The sequence below is a fragment of the Papio anubis genome, chromosome X, assembly GCF_008728515.1.
Source record: "Papio anubis isolate 15944 chromosome X, Panubis1.0, whole genome shotgun sequence".
NCBI lineage: Eukaryota > Metazoa > Chordata > Mammalia > Primates > Cercopithecidae > Papio > Papio anubis.
In genome coordinates this window covers 22,855,255-22,873,769 of record NC_044996.1, presented here as the reverse complement: position 1 = coordinate 22,873,769, position 18,515 = coordinate 22,855,255, and the positions used below count along the sequence as shown (strand labels likewise).

Genomic DNA, 18,515 nt, shown 5'->3' with positions numbered 1-18,515 from the left:
TGGGAGAACAAATAAAGAGATGAGCACTCCTCCCTTCCTCCCCACCAACCCCACCAAGAGATCTGAGATGATGGCAAAACTCTATTAGGGGACAGGCCTTGGCTATAAGCATAACATTTTTTGGCCTCTTTGTGTATGCCTCTGCTCTCTAAGCAGGAGAGTTGGCCTTTTTTGGCTTGGCAGGATGGCTCCCAGTGTTTCTTCATTTCCCTCCTTGCTCTAAGGCAATGGGGTCCAGACTTTTGCTGTGTATGAGATCCCCCAGCAAGCACAAATGCTGTTATATCTCCTCAAATTAGCCTATTTTATGAGTTGTGATGCTGCTATCAAAGGGAGCCCAGGTTCTATGGCTCCAGAACAAGGTGAATTGACCTGAGCCATCTTCTGAGGGGCAGGGGCAGGAACAGGAGACAATGGGCACAAGCCCTTCATTGGGCCCTGAAAGTTATCCTCAACGGAAGCCCCACCCTACAACTTCCTGTGCCCGGACTTCTGGCAGCCGTTGGCTCTGTCCTGCCTCGCCAACAACAGGCTTTTACACCTGGATATCACCTTTGTCATATTAGCATCAAGTCTTTGCCCAGAGATCCCGGAATAACTCAGAGAAGTCAGGGAAGCCCAATTTGGGGTTAGGGCCTGTTCAATCTCTCCGCTGAACCGACGTTTCTAAACCGAAAGACCTCACGGGACGGACGCTGTAATGGCGTACGGCATTTTAAAACTATTTCCTCACGATGGCAGTAGTGCTCCAGATATACCAACACGTACTGCTCCTTAGTCCTTCTCCCGCCCTTTCTGTCCAAAAAAACGCCAGCAAGAAAAGGACGCCAGGAGACATGACAGCCTTACTTTTGCTTAGTTTGGGACAATCTGATCACGCTGCTGTACTTCTGCTTTTGGTTTCCATTTGAAACGAAACTGAGGCCTTCTCTTTTTAAGAACTACATTTCCAATAGGTCTAGCCTTCACAGTTGTGTTCTCGCTCACTCAGCATTACATCTCCAGTATTTTCCAAAGTTACCAACTTCCGCTTCTGGATTCAAGACTCAAGAATCCAGGCCTAAGCAGAAAAAGAAAATGCTAGAAACTCAAGGCCGGGAGGTTCTCTCTAAGTACCAAACCACATGTCCTTGCCTGGCTCATCCATATGTAAGGCTCCCAAGGAATTCTATATTTTCAGGATAGAGATCTAAGTCTTACGTGTTGACTTGTTGGCAACCATTTGGCTGGAGTCTTAAGAGAAGTGCCCAAATGGCTCTCATTCCAAGAGTTTTGTCTTGTGATTTCATTTACCATTCGAAGACACTTTCCGATGCCATTAAATGGTCTCCAATTGCTTCCTACCACTTCACTGGGTATGTAGGGGTGTGTGCATGTGTGTGTGTGTGTATTTATCTTTGTGTCTGTATTTACCATTTATCTCTTAGAGATAAGCCTTAAAATCACTTCCTCATTAATAATTAAGACATGATGTTTGCCAAGGATTCAGAAATAACCATGCACTGATAAAGAGTAAAGCACTATCATAAAACTGATTAAGACCACTGATAATTTTTTAGATCATGTCCTCCTACTCCTTTCAATACACACAGAGTTTTATATTTATGTTCATATGTGACAATAAATTTATATTAAAATTGGTTGTTTGTACATGATGGTTTGCCTAGGAGATTGCCACTCCTGATTCTAAGACAGTTTGGCCACATTATATAAAATTTTTGTCTTCATATTTACTAATGAAAGCATTGCAGAAAAATGTTTCTTGGCTGGGCGTGGTGGCTCACGCCTGTAATCCTAGCGCTTTGGGAGGCCGAGGCGGGCGGATTACCTGAGGTTGTGAGTTCAAGACCAGCCTGGCCAACATGGTGAAATCCCGTCTCTACTAAAAATACAAAAAATTAGCTGGATGCAGTGGCGCCCACCTGTAATCCCAGCTACTCTGGAGGCTGAGGCAGAAGAATTGCTTGAACCTGGAGGCGGAAGTTGGGGTGATCTGAGATCACGCCGCTGCACTCCAGCCTGGGCTACAGAACGAGACTTCGTCTCAAAAAACAAACAAACAAAAATGTTTCTTATTGCTCCATTTATTATATAGTTTAAATATGGCATATATAACATATAATATTGCTATATATATATAACACATAATATTGCTATACATATATATGCACATTTATTTCACCTTAATTATAACTTGACTTATACTGGGCATAGTTTTCTACAAAGTCTTCTGCAGCAACTTACATAAATTGCATGTTTCCGTATATCAACATCTATTTTCCCTAGCTGGAAATTTCTTTATACTTTATTCTACAAGGAAGTTTCTCTTTGAAGGAATTATAAAGGTAACATCTGCTGTTGGAAATCTGCTCATATTTTGAGAAATTACAAAGCCAAAAATAAATGGTATCTCAATGAAAACTAGAAGAAATGACTTTTAAAATGTCTTTGCCATACATTCTCATATCTTCCCTATCCACATATAATGCATATTTTTTAACCTAAAATCCCAGTTACCTTGTATGTCAGACATGCTTTTCTCACTTATGACAGTTTGAGGTATTTGGAAACATCATTAACTACTCCTTGGAATAGGCAATATTTTTAAGGTTGCTTCTTAAATTTTTGCATTTCCTAAAATTAAGCATACATGTTTACAAAATAACCAGATACATTAGCCTTGTACAAAGAAGTGCAGTGAGGCCACAGGTAATGCCCACTGATGCGGATAAGGATTTTTAAAATATGGGTGTCCTGAATACACCTGTTTTCTGTGATCAGTTAAAGATATAAACATATTAGGTTTCAAATAGCCAACAAATCAAGTTTTCACCAATAATTTCTTTTGCACATATTTGTTCTGGGTTGACTCTCAAATTACAAATATATCATCAGCTTCTTGAAAAATCTCTTAGAATACGCAATATATGAAGAACAAATGGAAACACTTTATCACAAATCCCACTTTTTTGAGGCATCCACTATTAGCAGCTTGATGAGTATATTGGTTTAAACATTAAAAAATGATATATAACTGTTCAATAATAACTGATGCTATTTAATGAAATAAATTTAGTCTATATCTCATCAATATACTCCCCACATTCCTCAGCACAATGCTAGACACACACACACACACACACACACACACTTTTCCATTTCTTTTCTTCAAATCCATCCTCACTGGTCCCACTACACATAGAATTTGGTGCCCTGAATTCTCAACTCAACTCTAGACCATGAGTACTCTCCAATAGCATTAACTTTTCTTAAGGAACAAGATAGTTTTTTATGGCTAAATCTCATAGCATTCTTTTACTGTTGATCAAACCGTAAGAATCATATGCATCTGGGAAAAAATCAGTAAGTGGAACAAATATATAGCAGTAAAGAAATGATATTTTTAAGAAGTTTAATTGATATTCCATTGATGTTTGTTATATTGCATTCTGCTCTTTTTAATATATAATTGTACATTGTGGGCACATGTGGACAGGTTGTCAGGATTTGGTGAGTTTTTACTTACATGATACATGAGGAATATCCTTGCATGATACATGAGGAATATCCTTGCAGCTTGAGTTGCTTCTTTCTATCATAGTTTTCTCAGGTCTCACATCACATAAGTCTCATCATATGTCATTAAATGTGCTTCAGAAAGCTGGATTTTCTGTTAAGTAAAATTTGGAAAGAGAATTCAGAATAGAGCCTTTAAATCTTGCATGTGTGTAGAAGTGTGTGTGTATGTTTTAAAGAAAAATACATCTTGTAATACGTTCTTTTCCTAATTATGTATTGAGATGGTGCTGGTTTCTTGAATTTTTTAAAAACTTGCAAATGTAAGCTTTTCTCATTTTCAACATTTCAAGGCTTTGGACAAGTGTAAGTTAAAACGTGAAGGCAAGTCATTAGAAACATCACTGCAGAAAATTACACACTGTTAGTTGCTTGACTGGGGAACTTTCCAGATAACTTCCTTTCTGCCTATTTACTTTTCTGAACCAATATGTTTATGTGTTCAACTTGAATTAATAATGTATGTAATTAAGAGAGAAAGAAAAACTTCATTTTTCTTTTCAATTTCCTTGTTGTTAGCCAACCAGAATGGTTTGATCCCGTTACAACATTTTGCATTTTCTTGCCTAAATCAGAGGTGTGGTCACCTCCCCTATTGAGGACTTGGCGAATGGATTTCAATCTTTCCAAAGGCTTAAAAAGACTACCTACTATAGCTGAACTTAACTGTAGTTGAACTTGGACAATGGATGTTTTGCCCCCTCCCTACCGCCATCCTTGCAAAAGAAATCTCAGCTATCCTCTTTGTCCTCTCCTTTCTACTTTCCTTTGGGAGTTTGGCTGTGCGATCACTTTCAAGAGGTAGTCTCTGGACAAAGGGTATGCTCATGTGAAAGGTTAAATGGTTTGGCCAATTGACCTTCAAAGAGGTGAACCAATTAACAGTGCTTCTCACTTGGTAGGAGCTTGTCCAATTCTACAAATCATTACACAAACATTGACATCAATGGATTCCTTTTCAAAGGCTTGCTAGGGGTTATGATGAAGATTTAAGGGCATAATGGAAGAATACAGTGAACTGCAATTTACTTCTGTACTGGTGAATTTGAGACTCTGTGATAATAGAGGTGCCTTATTCCTTTGCCATCTTTCCTGCTGAGTGGTTTTCTTTTTAACTTCATTTTGAAACAGCTTTTGATCTGAGATGAGTGTCAATGATTGAGCGGTATTGAGAGTTGGCAATAGTTATAATCTCCCATTACTGGTCACAGTGTCATGTTTGAATTCCTGGAACTCAGCAAGGTGCTGCTGCTTTCGGCCTTTATCCACTCTCTGACCAGATAGTCTCTTAATGTAAACCAAAATGTGTGGGAATACAAAATTCCTGACCCTGAGGAATTCTACGGCTGGGGCTACCTCTCTGTCACTCACAATTGTAAGTTCAGATATGGTGCACTGACTCCATACATCTGGCTTTCCTAGTCTATCATATGGTCAAGTCAAACTATGACTCAACAGCTGGCAGCCTAACCCATCTGATGTAGGGTTTCTCTCAGTCACCTGCTTAGCTGAAGTAGGCTGAAAAGGTCAGAGGTCACCTTACACTTTCATAGGGTATTTGAGACCATTGAGACACGCTTTCTCAAATGTTTTCAAACCCTTCTTGGCTCATGTCAACCTATAACATCCTCAAGGACAGCTAGACCAAGACATGAATAGTAGGAGAGTCATTTTCCCCAGGGACCCTATGGTCTTGTAGTAGTTGCTAAAAACTTCTTAATAGATGTTATAGCTCCACCCTGGGCAGGTTGAATTCAGATGGTGACCATATATTACAGCAGTACCCGAGAATAACATTTTTTCCTCTTCTGTAAGTGGTCAGCCACTGAATCCATCATTGATACACAAGAAAACTCTCATGTGCAGTCAATCCTAAGAACTTTTTGCCTTTTCTTGCTATGCTATGGGCAAGTGTCCTGAGGGTCCTGATGTGCTCAGCTTTCCAAAGGAGGGTGTCCTTAGAGGCCTTACAAGGAATCTTCATTAGCAAAAGGCTAAGAAGCAGGCACAAAGAACAATATTTGCTAATCTGAATGAACAGTTAGGTCCCAAGTCTCAATGGCCTCATCTTCCTCAGGGGAAGGCCAACAGCTAAAGAACTCATTTCTGTTCCCTTAATAGAGCTAAGAGTATGTCTCTCTAAATAGGGAAGCCTTCACATTAGGCCCTAGAAAAAGTGCTGCAAAGCCACCATAGCTGTTACCTCCTGGCTTCAGAAAATACTTCCAGGTCTGCTGGTTGTGTATATCTGCACTCCTGTTGATGTTCAATGATTTATTGGCTTGCCCAAGTGACACACACTACCTTCTCCTCAGGTCTTCCTTGCTCTAAGCAATAGGGGCACCAGACTTTTAGGTATCCTTGAGACCCCTAGAAAGCACGCTGGCTGCTGTTAGACATCATCTGGAATGAGATGTTTCATCTGTACCCTAACATTGCTGACACCTTGTGCCAACCCCCACCTCATTGTTCAAGGGGCACAGCCAGAGGATATGTGGCCAGAAGTCCCCCCAGATAGGATCCGAGCCATTTGTTTTAGCCCCACCCTCACTGGGTAGATATCTAAGCCCCAATACTTCCTATACTCCACCTGCCTAGCAGCTGTCCCCTCAGTCCTTCCCCTGACCCTCCACTTATCAGCTTCTCCCCCGGGATCCTGCCTTTGTCCAGAGCTCCTGGAAGCCTTCAGATTTAAAGTGAAGGGGACGTACTTAGGGCTAGGGTCCACTCAACCTCACAAAAGGCCCAACATTTCTCAGTTGCTAAAACTTGGGGGGACTCTAACAACTTTGGGTTTATGTTTTGTCAAACTACATCCTCTTGATGGCAGTATTGCTCTGGAAAAGCTGATTAGCCCTGCCTGCGCACTCCACCCCCAAAGCCCTTCTCTTCTCACCCATTCAGTCTGAAAAAGCCACCAAGACAAAGGAGACAGGAAACAAAGTTGCCTTGCTATTGGCCCTGTCTGGGGGAAATCTGCTCATTCGAATTCACTTTTGCTCCTGGTTTCCCTCTAAACTCAGACTGAAGCCTATACCACCCAGTTTCATCAGCCATACTTTGTGTAAAGAATCCCATTTCCACTCTACCTTAGCTTTGTAGGTCTGCTCTTCTTCATTCAACCTTGATCCCCAACATTTTCCCAAGTTATCTGCTTCAGTGGGAAATTCTTTAGGGACCTAGGGCTAAGAAAGTGAAGAAAATAATGGCAATAACAGCCTGGAGAAGAGCAAATCTAGGCACCAGGCCATGTGACTTGTTTCACTGCCAGGTTCCCTGTGAGTCCTCCATTTTCTGACCTGGGCACTAGGTCTTGTGTATTGAGTTGGGAGCAGCCATGTTAGAACCCTAATAGGAGGGTCCAGATAGATCTTAAGGCTGAATTCCATACAATGTCCCTCTTGGGGTGACACACACACTCCAAACTTACAAAATTCCAGTAGAAAGGAACATGATTTTGTCTTACGGTTCCATCATTCAACATTAGAACACAAGCAAGTTCCCACGCACATCATTATTTGACTTTTAATGGCTTCCTATGACTTTATTATGTATGTGTGTGCCACTGCTTAAGCCTTAGGAATCAGTCTTATGGTGTTTTCTCATAAGTAATTAAGACATGGTGCTTGTAAAGAATTTAGAAAATAACTATGTGCTGATCAAGAACAAAAGCACTGTCATAAAATCTTGTATTAAACACTAATAGTCTTTTGCATATTTACTCCCATTATTTCAAAACACACACAGGTCTGTATTTATGGTAATACACTACAATAAACTTATATTTAAATTAAATTTATATATGCATCATGTTTTAGATGCAAACTTTTCACTGTTGGTTCCTGGGTAAATGGAATTGCCATGAAATATTTGCAAGACCTGGATTTTAGATAATAAAACATTTGCAATGAACTTCTTGATTGACTAATTCATTAAAGAATATTAGGTTCTCAATTTTTTAAAAATTTATACACAGGACGTAATACCTATAATACCACCACTCAAGTATCTTAATTTTGATACCTGCTTCACCTAATCATTACTATGCTGACTATAAATGTGTGTGTGTATATATATACACACACTAACATTGCAACAGGCACTACGTGCTTATGCCTCAGAACATTAGGGTTTCTTTTGTTTATATTTTTCAAAACTTATACCAAAATTTTATCTTAAAATTTTATGTAAAATCTGTAAAGTTGAAACGCATACTCACTCTAACACTGACCATGATTATACATATATATGCATCATGCATATATATGTATATGCATGATGCATATATATGTATATGCATTAGATAGGTCCAAGTTACCTAGTTACAGGCCTAGAGAGAAAAAAAATGGTTGCACCTATTATATATATATATATATATTTACCTCTCTTTATTTATTTATTTTTATTCAACCCCTGGGAGCATGGACTATTCTTCTCTTTAAAGATAATTGAATGCAAACTGGGTATAGTTTTGCACAAAGTCTTCAACACTACCTTATACCATTTGCATACATGAATAACAATGTATATTTTTGAGTGCTTGGATTTTTTTTCTATCTTACTCTAGAAGACCTTTCTATTTCAAGAAATTACAAAAGTTACACCCACTGCTGGCACCGTTTAGATTTTAAGAAATTATAAAATAGAAAGTAAATGGTACTTCAATCACAACAATAAATAGCCACTTAAAAATATCCTTGCCATACATTCTTATATCTTCACTTTGCACAAATAGTATATACTTTAAGAATATGTTCAAATTCTCTTGTACTTTGAATGCTAAAACAAGTTTTCCTCATTTGTAACTTGAATGCTTTTCAAATCTCATTAAGTATTCTTCAGAATAATGACAGGTTTTAAAATCTTGCCACCTGTTTTTGCATTTCTAGAAACAATCATGCTCCTTTACAATGTACCTGCTATAACAGCCATGTATGGAGAAGTGAAGCGAAGTCACAGGTAATGCCACCTCCAGCAGATAAGAACTTTTAAAATGTGGGTTCATCTTCAATCCTCTTCACTCGATTTTGGTTCTCATCTGTTTGTGCGTGGTCAGCTCTCCTAGCAAAAGTGCTAACCCTTCTTGGTTTGGCGGGCTGGTTCCATTTCTCTTCAAGGTCCTCCTAGCTGCAAGCAATTTGGTTGCACCTGAGACCTCCAGCAAGCACATGGCATCCTTCTATAAGCAACCTGGTATTTTCTGGTTCTCTGCACTGACTCTGCTACCACAAAGGTCCTAGGCCCCAGAGCCTGAAGGCACCACGTGTCGGCCTTTCCCAGACTCTCAGGGGCGGGGAGAGAGACAAATACCCATAAGCCCAGTACTTCGTTGGTTGGTGGCTTCCTCCAGTCCCGCCCATACTGGGAGAATACCAAGACTCCACCCTACAACTTCCTGGGCCTGGACTTCCTGGCAGAGACAGACTTAGTCTTCCCTCCCCGCGGGCCATTTCATACACCTGGACCTCAGTCTGTCCAGAGCTTCAGGTAGGCCTCAGGAGGTGGAACTAAGATCCAGCTCACGGTCCGAGCCTGCTCAGCCTCTGACAGAATGGACCTTTCCAATTTAAGTCCTCTAAGGGATGGGGCTTTTTCCAAAAATTTCCTCACGATGGCAGTGTTGCTCCTGGAATTCCATCCAACACTGCCCCAAGCCCTCTTCTCCCGCCCGTCCGGTGTGAAAAAAAGATGTGACCAACAGACTAAGGCACCAGGAAATATGGCTGACTTGAGAAACTTGCTCACAGTATTGTGATTCTGCTTTTGGTTTTCATCTGAAATCAAACTGGCGCCTAAACCTACATTTTCATCAGGGGTCTTTTCAGTTCAAGAACTCAATTTCCACTTACCTAGTCTTCACAGTTCTGCTTTTTCTTCACCTAGCTTTTTCTCATGGTACTAAATTATCTTGGTGTATCAGGGGTCAAACCTCAGGGATCCAGGCCTAGAGGGAAAAGCAAATGGTTGCATCTAAGGGCTTGGAGAAGACCAAATCCAGGCACCTGTACATGTTGTTCTTTCCTGACTCACTTCCCAGGTTTCCTGGGAGTCCTACTCTATTTCTGGCCTAGGCACTAGGCCTGTGTGTTGAGGGAGAAGCAGTTGTCTGGAACCCTAAGGTAAGCGTCCAGATGGTTCTCAAGACTGTGTGCTATGCAGTGCCCATTTGGAGGGATACACAAACTCAAATATATATAAATTCCAGTCAGAGGAGACTGATACAATCTCATAGTCAAAATAATTTAAGATCGGAACACAGGCATGTTCCTATGTTATTATATGACTGTCAATGGTTTCCTGTGACTTTAGTGTGTATGTGCTTATCACTTAGGGGTCAATCTTATAGTATTTTATCTTAAGTAATTAAGATGTGGTGCTTGCAAAGGATTTGCAAAGGATTCAGAAAAGAACCATGTGCTGACCAAGAGTAAAGCACTGTCATAAACAGTACCTATTAGTAATACTGATAAACATCTGGATTATGTTTTGTAAACTAAAAACTATCTGAGACAGGTCTCAACAGTTTTAGAAATTTATTTTGCCAGTTTAAGCACATGCATGCCTGGGAGGTAGGTCCATGTTTCTTCAAAGATGATTTTGAGGGCTTCAGTATTTAAAGGGGAAAGGGCAAATACGGAGAAAAGAGGAAGAAATTTTGAAAAGGTGCGGGTAGATAAGAGGCACAGGGTAGCATTCTTTTGAGTCTTTGATCAGCCCTTCATAAGTGAGATGAGGGTAGAGGAATAGTCACGTACACATTCATCTAGCTCAGTGAATCTGCATTTTTTATGTAGGATAAAATAAACAGGGCAGAGGAAGCAATCAGATACGTATTTGTCTCAAGTGGGCAGAGGGAAGATTTTGAGTTCTGTCCTTTGTTCCATACCTGTGAGGATAAGCCAACATTTACATTGTCAGGGTGAAATTCAACAGAACGGTTTTACGGTAAAAATCTTGAGGCTCACAAGGAATTGCCTGATGGGCAAATTGTGAGGGAGATATGGCATTTTATGTTTTTGTTTTGTCCAATCATTGTAGTCATCTTCTTTAGGAATAAAATGGGAGGCAGGTTTGCCTGACGCAGTTCCCAGCTTGACTTTTCCCTTTGGCTTAGTGATTTTGGGGTCCTGAGATTTATTTTCCTTTCACAGTTTCAACATAAACATGCAAACTCACATACTCATGCACTAATTTCAATATATACACACAAACATTTAGATTTCATGTCATACACAATAGTAAGTTTACATTAAAATGAGGTTTGTTTGTATGTTACGGTTTGGAGTATATTTTCATTTTTGTTTCCTGGGCAGTTTGTCACTATCATAAAAAATTTGCAACACCTATATTTATATTAAATGAAACATTGACCAAGAGCTTCTTGATTGCCACATTCGATAACAATATGGTCTCTGAAAACATGTTCACTTCATAAAACACTTATTTAACAATTGGAAATTTAATTCCTATGATGTCTCCTCTCAGGTATCATGATTTGAAGAGCTTCTAATCTTTATTATGCTGACATGTATATACTCTAAAACAAATATTGAATCACAAGTATAACATGCGTGCATCAGAAAATACAGGGTATTCCTTCCTTCTCAAAATTTTAACCTACAAGTAAATCTAAAATTTCATCTTATTTGATTTCTTTATTATTATTTTTAGAGACTGGGTCTGGCAAGTCTATGCAATCATTGCTCACTGTAGCCTTGACCTCCAGGCTCAAGCAATCCTCCCACCTCAGCCTCTGGAGTAGCTGGGACCACAGGCACACACCACGGCACCCAGATAATTTTTTCTTTTTTATATTTTGTTGTAGAGAAGGGGTCTCCTTATGTTGCCCAGACTGATCTCTAACTTGTAGGCTCAATTAATCTTCCTACTCCAGCCTCCCAGAGTGCTGGGATTATAGGCATGAACCACTGCACCTGGCCTAATCTTATTTTACTACTAAAAAAAATTAACAACAGATTGCATTACTGTATGAATAAAGTCTGTGTCCTCCTCTCAAAGGTTCAAGGTGAATGCATTAGCATATTTTTATATTCATCTATAATCTTTTCTTAATGTTTCCCTTTATATGTATTTATTTCCTAAAAATTAAGTCTTGCAAATTTTTCATAATGGCAAATTGCCAAGAAAACAGAAGTGAAAATATGATCTGAATCATGATATATGAATAAATCCATATTAATGTAAACTTATATATGAAGCTAAATATCAAAGTTTCTATGTGTATACATGTATACATGTACACATATACATACACATACAAATACACATGAATATACAGACAAAGAGAGTGAAATTTAAGTGCATTGTTACTACAACAATCATGATTTAAAATATACAGTTTTTAGGGAGACTGAGGCAAGAGAATTGTTTGAACCTGGGAGGCAGAGGTTACAGTGAGCCAAGATCGCACCACTTCACTCCAGCCCTGGAGACAGAGTGAGACTTCATCTCAAAAACTATATATACTTTTTAAACATAAGTACACATATAGATGGATAAGGAGTCATACCTCATTTAATGACAGGGATACATTCCGAGAAGTGCGTTGTTAGGTGATTTCATCATTGTGCAAACATCGTAGTGTACTTACACAAATCTAGATAGTATAGACTACTATACTCCTAGGTTGCGTAATATAGCCCATTGCTCCTAGGTTACAAAGTGGTATAGCATGTTGTTATACTGAATACTGTAGGCAATAGTAACCATGGTAAGTATTTGTGTATCTAAACAACAGGTACAATAAAAATACGATATTATAATATTATGGCATAACCATCATATATGCAGTCAGTCATTGACCTAAAGATCGTTATATGGGGCATGACTGTATACTAATGTGTATGCTTATTTATCTTTAAACATAATTGAATGAATACCAAAGGTAGTTTTGAACAGAACCATCATCATTATCTCATACAATTTACATGTTCCCATATACATATAGGTACTTGGAGAACTTGAAATCTCTTTATTCTACCCTGGAAAGAGCCTTGTTATCTAGAAAATTTAAAAAGCAATAGTTGCTGTTGGCAAACTGTTCAGGTATTGAAAAATCATGAAGCCAAAAATAAATGATAGTTCAATCCCTACAAGAAAAAGACTTTTAAAATGTCATTCTCCCAGCCTGGGCAACATGGTGAAACCTGTCTCTCCAAAAAGTACAAAAATTATCCTGGCAAGGTGGAGTGTGTTTGTAGTCCCAGCTACTTGGGAAACTGAGGTGGGAGGATCCCCTGAGCCCAGGGAGGTCGAGACTTCACTGAGCCAAGATCATGCCATGGCACTCCAGCCAGGGCGAGAGAGTGGGACTCTGTCTCCAAAATAAATAAATGAGGCCGGGCACGGTACTCACGCCTGTAATCCCAGCACTTTGGGAGGCTGAAGTGGGCGGATCACGAGGTCAGGAGTTGAAGACCAGCCTCACCAACATGGTGAAACCCCGTCTCTACTAAAAATTCAAAAATTAGCCGGGCGTGGTGGCACATGCCTGTAATCCCAGATACTCAGAAGGGTGAGGCAGGAGAATCCCTTGAATTCGGGAGGCAGACGTTGCAGTGAGCCAAGATTGCACCACTGCACTCCAGCCTGGGCAACAGAGCAAGACTCCGTCTCAAAAATAAATAGATAAATAAATAAAAAATAAATAAATAAAATTTCATTCTCATTTCCTACTTATGTACATATAATAACATTAAAAATCATATTCAAATTCCTTTGTACCTTTAGTGTTCAAATACATTTTCTGTACATATTGTAGCTAGAGTACTTACCAAACTTCATTAAATATTCTTTGAAATACTGATTGTATTTTAGAGAGTAGCATCTTTTGGGATTTCACAAATCAGATGTATTTCTAAATAATGCGTTCAGGTAAAACATCCATTTCTAAAGAAGCATAGCAAAATCATAAGTAATGCCACCTCAAGAGGACAAGGACTTAGAAAATATGGTTGTATTTTCAACCATATTTCACAGATATATGTTGTATACATTCAGAAATATAGATTCCTTAGGACTCTCTCATGTGTTCAACACAGCAAGTTTTCACCAATAATTTCTTTGGTACTTTTTTTTTTTTGAGAGAGAGTCTCACTTTGTTGCTCAGGCTGGAGTGCAATGGCGCGATCTCAGCTCACTGCAACCTCCGCCTCCCAGGTTCAAGCGATTCTCCTGCCTCAGTCTCCCGAGTAGCTGGGATTACAGGCATGAGCCACCACGTCCAGCTAATTTTTGTATTTTTAGTAGAGACAGGGTTTTGTCATGTTGGCCAGGCTGGCCACAAACCCCTGACCTCAGGTGATCCGCCCACCTCGGCCTCCCAAAGGGCTAGGATTACAGGCGTGAGCCACTGTGCACGGCTTTCTGCACATATTTATTCTGGATTTGTTATTGAATTACAAAGATAATATAAGCATTATGAAAAATTTCATAGAGTGCACAAATCAATGAAAGACCTAAGGAAATACTTTATCCCAAATCAACCTATCCCAAGGGAACCACCATTAGCAGCTTAATGGGTACATGTATTCAAATGTTGTAAACAAAGTGTACAACCACTCATGAGAGCTGATATTATTTAACTAAATAAATATATCCTACTGCACATCAATAAACTCCCCTATTTGCTGACAAGATGCTTGGAATATACATACATTTATCCAGGGAGGAATATATCATTATTTATTTTCTTCAATTACATTCTAGTTAAAATGTAGGTGGAGTTTTGTGTCATTGTTTCTTATTCAACATTGAATAATGCATACTGAATAGCATATCTCTTCATGATAGTACTTTATTTTTGATCTCATATAATTGCTTTGATTTTAAGTTCTTAAGGATAATAGAGGCATCTGGCAAAGAAATGATAAATGAGTAATTGTAAAACAGGAAAGACAGGATACTTTCAATCACATAAACTCAATTGATATTTCAATCTAGTACATTCCACCTTTTCTTCTATATACACTTTTGCATGGGAGTGTACAGGGGTTTTTTGGTATGAATTTAAACTGACATGGTCTATATGTAGAATTCTCTTTTTAATTTATTTTTCTTTTTTATGCTTTACTCAAGTCTTTTAGAGCAAGGCCACTTACAATGCCGTTAGCATGCCACAGAAGACTGGATTTTATGTTAAGTAATTATTTGCCAGAAGTTTTTCTTTCCATAACCATTAAAAGTATGACATTTAATCATTTCAACGTGTATATAGAAGTGTGCTTATTCTTATGGAAAATAGAATCTAAAATAAAACTATATTGTATAACTTGTACCTTTATTAAATGTATACTATGACCCTTTTGGGGTTTTCTGTAAATTTCAAAAGCAACCCTTGCTCGTTTTCAACATTTCAATTTTTAAGACAGAAATAGTTAAAACCTGTAAACTCTAACTTGTATTTTTGAGATATAAACTATACTAGTGTTTGATAGGAAACCTTCCAGACATTGTACTTAGTACATATTCACCCTCTAGAATCCATATATGTTTATGGTTCTGTGTAACAGTAGAGAAAACCAGTCTTTCATAAGAGTAATCCTCATGATTTTGTTTTAGACACTAGTTTCTTAGGGATACCAAAAGCATAGCCAACCAAAGAAAAAACTCGACAAACCAGATTTCATCAAGTTTTTAAAAAGTTGTTTCACAAATGATACCATCAAGAAAGAAAAAAATAAACTCACAGAATGGGAGATAATATTTGCCAATCATATATTTGGTAAGGGACTTGTATCCAGAATATTAAAAAAGCCTTACCTCTCAGTCACAAAAAGATAACTCTTTTAAAAATGGGCAAATGATCTGAATAGACATTTAACTAAAGAAGATATGTATATGGCTAACAGCATGTGAAAATATGGTCAACCTCATTAGCTATTAGAGAAATGCAAATGAAAACCACAGTGAGGTACTGCTTCACAGCCCCTAGGTTGTCTATATTTTAAAAAGACAGATAATAACAAGTGTTGGTAAGGATGTGGATAAGCTGCAAGCTTCATATATGGCTTGTGGAAATATCACATGGTACAGTCGCTTTAGAAGTAGTCTGGCAATTCCTCACAAGTTTGAAGATTCTATCATCATATGACTAAACAATTCCAAACGTATTGATCTACAAAAGAGAAATGAAAACATGTCCACACAAAAAGTAGAAACAACCTAAATGTCCATCAACTGATGAATATATAAATAAAATGTGGTATATTCATACAAAGGACTATTATTAAACCATATTGAAGAATGAATTATTGATACATTGTACAACATGAAAAATTCTTCAAAACATTATGCTAAGTGAAAAAAGCCAGACACAAAAGAGCATATCTTGTATGATTATGATTATATATAATTTCTAGAATAGGCAAATCCATAGACACAGAAAGTAGATTAGTGTTTGCCAGGGACTAGAGGAAGCTGAGAATGAGAACTAACTGCTAGTAGGCATATTTCTTTTTGGAGTGATGAAAATATTCTAAAATTGATTATGGTAATGATTGCACAATTCTTTGAATACATTGAAAACCACAACATTGTACATTTTAAATTGGTGGAATTTATAGTGTGTGAATTCTAGCTCAATAAAGCTGTTTTTAAAAGTTTCAAAAATTAACAGGTTAATTCACATTTATAAAATTAATAAGAAAAAGTACACAATCATCTCAAATTGTGTAGAAAAAGTATTTGACAAACATAAGCATCAATCCTGATTTAAAAAATCTCTCACCAAACTAGAAATTGAAGAAAATGTATCTTCAATATGGTAAAAATATACAACTAATATCATACTTAACACTGAAAAAGTCAACACTGTTTTTAAGATCTAGAGCAAGATGAGGAATTCGTCTCTCACCTCTTCTATTCAACGTCATACCAGATCTTCTAAGAAGTGCAATTAGGAAAAAATAATAAAAAGAAGAAGAAGAAAAGAAAGAAGGAAAGAAAGGAAAAGATTGAAGTTTGGAAAGAAAGAAGTAAAAGTGCTTTCACAGATGACAGTATTGTTTACATAGAATGATTTACAAAAACACTTCTAAAGCTGCTAATTTAAAGTCCATATCTTACAGACAAGGTAAGATTAGTCTCGCTTTTGTATCCATTTAAAAAAATGTGTCTTTTATGTGGAATGTTTAACCATTGACAGCTAATGTATTTATTGATAGGTTTGAATTTCAGGCTACAATTTTATACTTTACATTGTTTGTCCTCATTAATTTGTATCCTTCCATTTCCCCTTTCCTTCCTTTCAAGTATTAGAACATTTAGTCTTTTAGAATTCTATTATAATATATCTGTTGGCCTTTTGGCTATACCACTTTGTGTTATTTTTTTAGTGGTTATTCCAGAGATTGCAATATGTGTCCTTAACTTTTTATAATTTTCTCAGAGTTGATATTTTACCACCTCATACAGAATGTGAAATCCTTATAACAATATACATACTTTTACTACTCCTCGGTGTCCTTTATTCTATTATTGTCATATGTAATTTATCTACATACATTATAAACACCACAAAATGATGTTAGAACTTTTGCTTTAAGCATTCAAGTGTATTTTAAAGGAACTAAGTGAAAAATTTTTTGTACATACTCAGACACTGAAAAGTTCTGATGTTCTTTACTCTGGAACATGTTCTGGCTCTGGAAGATCTGTATTTTCCTCTGATGTAGTTTTCTTCAACCTGAAGGATGTCCTATAGCATTTATTTTATTGTATGCCTACCAGTGACAAAGAATCTTAGTTGTCTTTTGTCTGAAAACATTTATTTCACCTTCATCTGTGAAGATATTTTCAAGGATAGAGAACTCTGGGTTGATTTTTTTTTTCTCATCAGCACTTTCAAGAGGACATGACACTGTCTTGTAGCCTCCATAGTCACTGATGAGAAAGCCATAGCTTTTAAAATAAAACATGTGATATATGTCAGCTGCAGCATTTCAATTCTGTGGGGGAAATGACTGAGTTTTCAATGAGTGGTCTTGGGATTACTGGCCATCCGTGCGTGCAAATGAAACTTTACTTCTCCCTCACACTGTAGACAAAACTCAATTCCATAGTCTCTTTTCAGGTAGTCATGGTGAGGAAATTCATTATAAACCTGCACTTGTACTGCAGAAAGCCCAGGAGAGGAGGGAGGGCTTTGATGGATTTGAGAGGTGAGAATGAATGTCTAAGCCAAGGGTTAGCAAGCTGACTCACAGAACAGATGTGGCCAGTGACTTGTATTTGTAAGACCTGAAAGCTGAGTGATTTTTACATTTTTGAAGCTTTGCTTGAAAAAATGGAGGATATGTGACCATGACCACTTATGGCTTGCATAGCTTAAATGATTCACAATCAGGCCTTTTACAGAAAGAGTCTGCTGTCCCCTGCATCTAGGACCAAAGATACCTTGACCCATAGTGTCTCCTATGTAGGGAGGGACAGGACATGTTCTAGAAACCTCACTGTGGTCTAATGTACACATCCTCTTCATGAGGATGGCTTCACTGACGTAAACGTAAGCCAGACCAGATTAGCATTTCATGTCAGGCCAGGCCCCAGAAGCAGAGTAGAATGAGATCCAGACACAAGTTCTAACCATATCTGTGACATGGCCTTACAGGAAACCAGTGGAAATCATTCCCCAATGAAAGGCAGAGGCCTAGGAAATGGGGTTGGAGCCGGAGTGCATGGGTGGGCATGAAGGTTTACCCTTTCTGGAGGACCTCCCAGACCACTGTCGCACAGAATCAAGGAGGCACTTCCTGGACATCTTCTCACTACTGTGTATCTTCCAGCCTTGATTTCTTAAAAGACAGCAAGGTGAGAGGAGGGGAAATAGAGGAGCATGCGAGAGACCACTGGGATCTTGGGTCAGGACTATCTTGCCATCAAAATGAATTTGGAAACTATGGAACCTACGACCCAGGATG

The 18,515-nt window shown here is 38.1% G+C and overlaps 2 long non-coding RNA genes across 14 annotated transcripts in view; one reads left to right on the top strand and one right to left on the bottom strand.

The window, feature by feature from the left end:
• The window catches only part of LOC110742127, a 123,828-nt gene extending 114,793 nt beyond the window's left edge, over positions 1–9,035 (bottom strand). For 4 of the 13 annotated variants that reach the window (XR_004180612.1, XR_002519488.2, XR_004180613.1 and 1 more), the window contains exons 1-3: positions 8,493–9,033; positions 6,666–6,761; positions 3,527–3,670 (exon numbers count right to left, since the gene is read on the bottom strand). This is a non-coding gene — a long non-coding RNA (uncharacterized LOC110742127). Of the gene's footprint in view, positions 1–3,526; positions 3,671–6,665; positions 6,762–8,492 lie in introns of all 13 variants that reach the window. The other 9 variants (XR_004180619.1, XR_004180618.1, XR_004180615.1 and 6 more) reach the window with 7 other exon arrangements.
• On the top strand, positions 1,306–17,521 carry LOC110742128. The gene is made up of 2 exons (XR_002519501.2): positions 1,306–1,355; positions 16,419–17,521. It is a non-coding gene; the product is annotated as an uncharacterized LOC110742128 (long non-coding RNA).
• Positions 17,522–18,515: the final 994 nt, after the last annotated feature.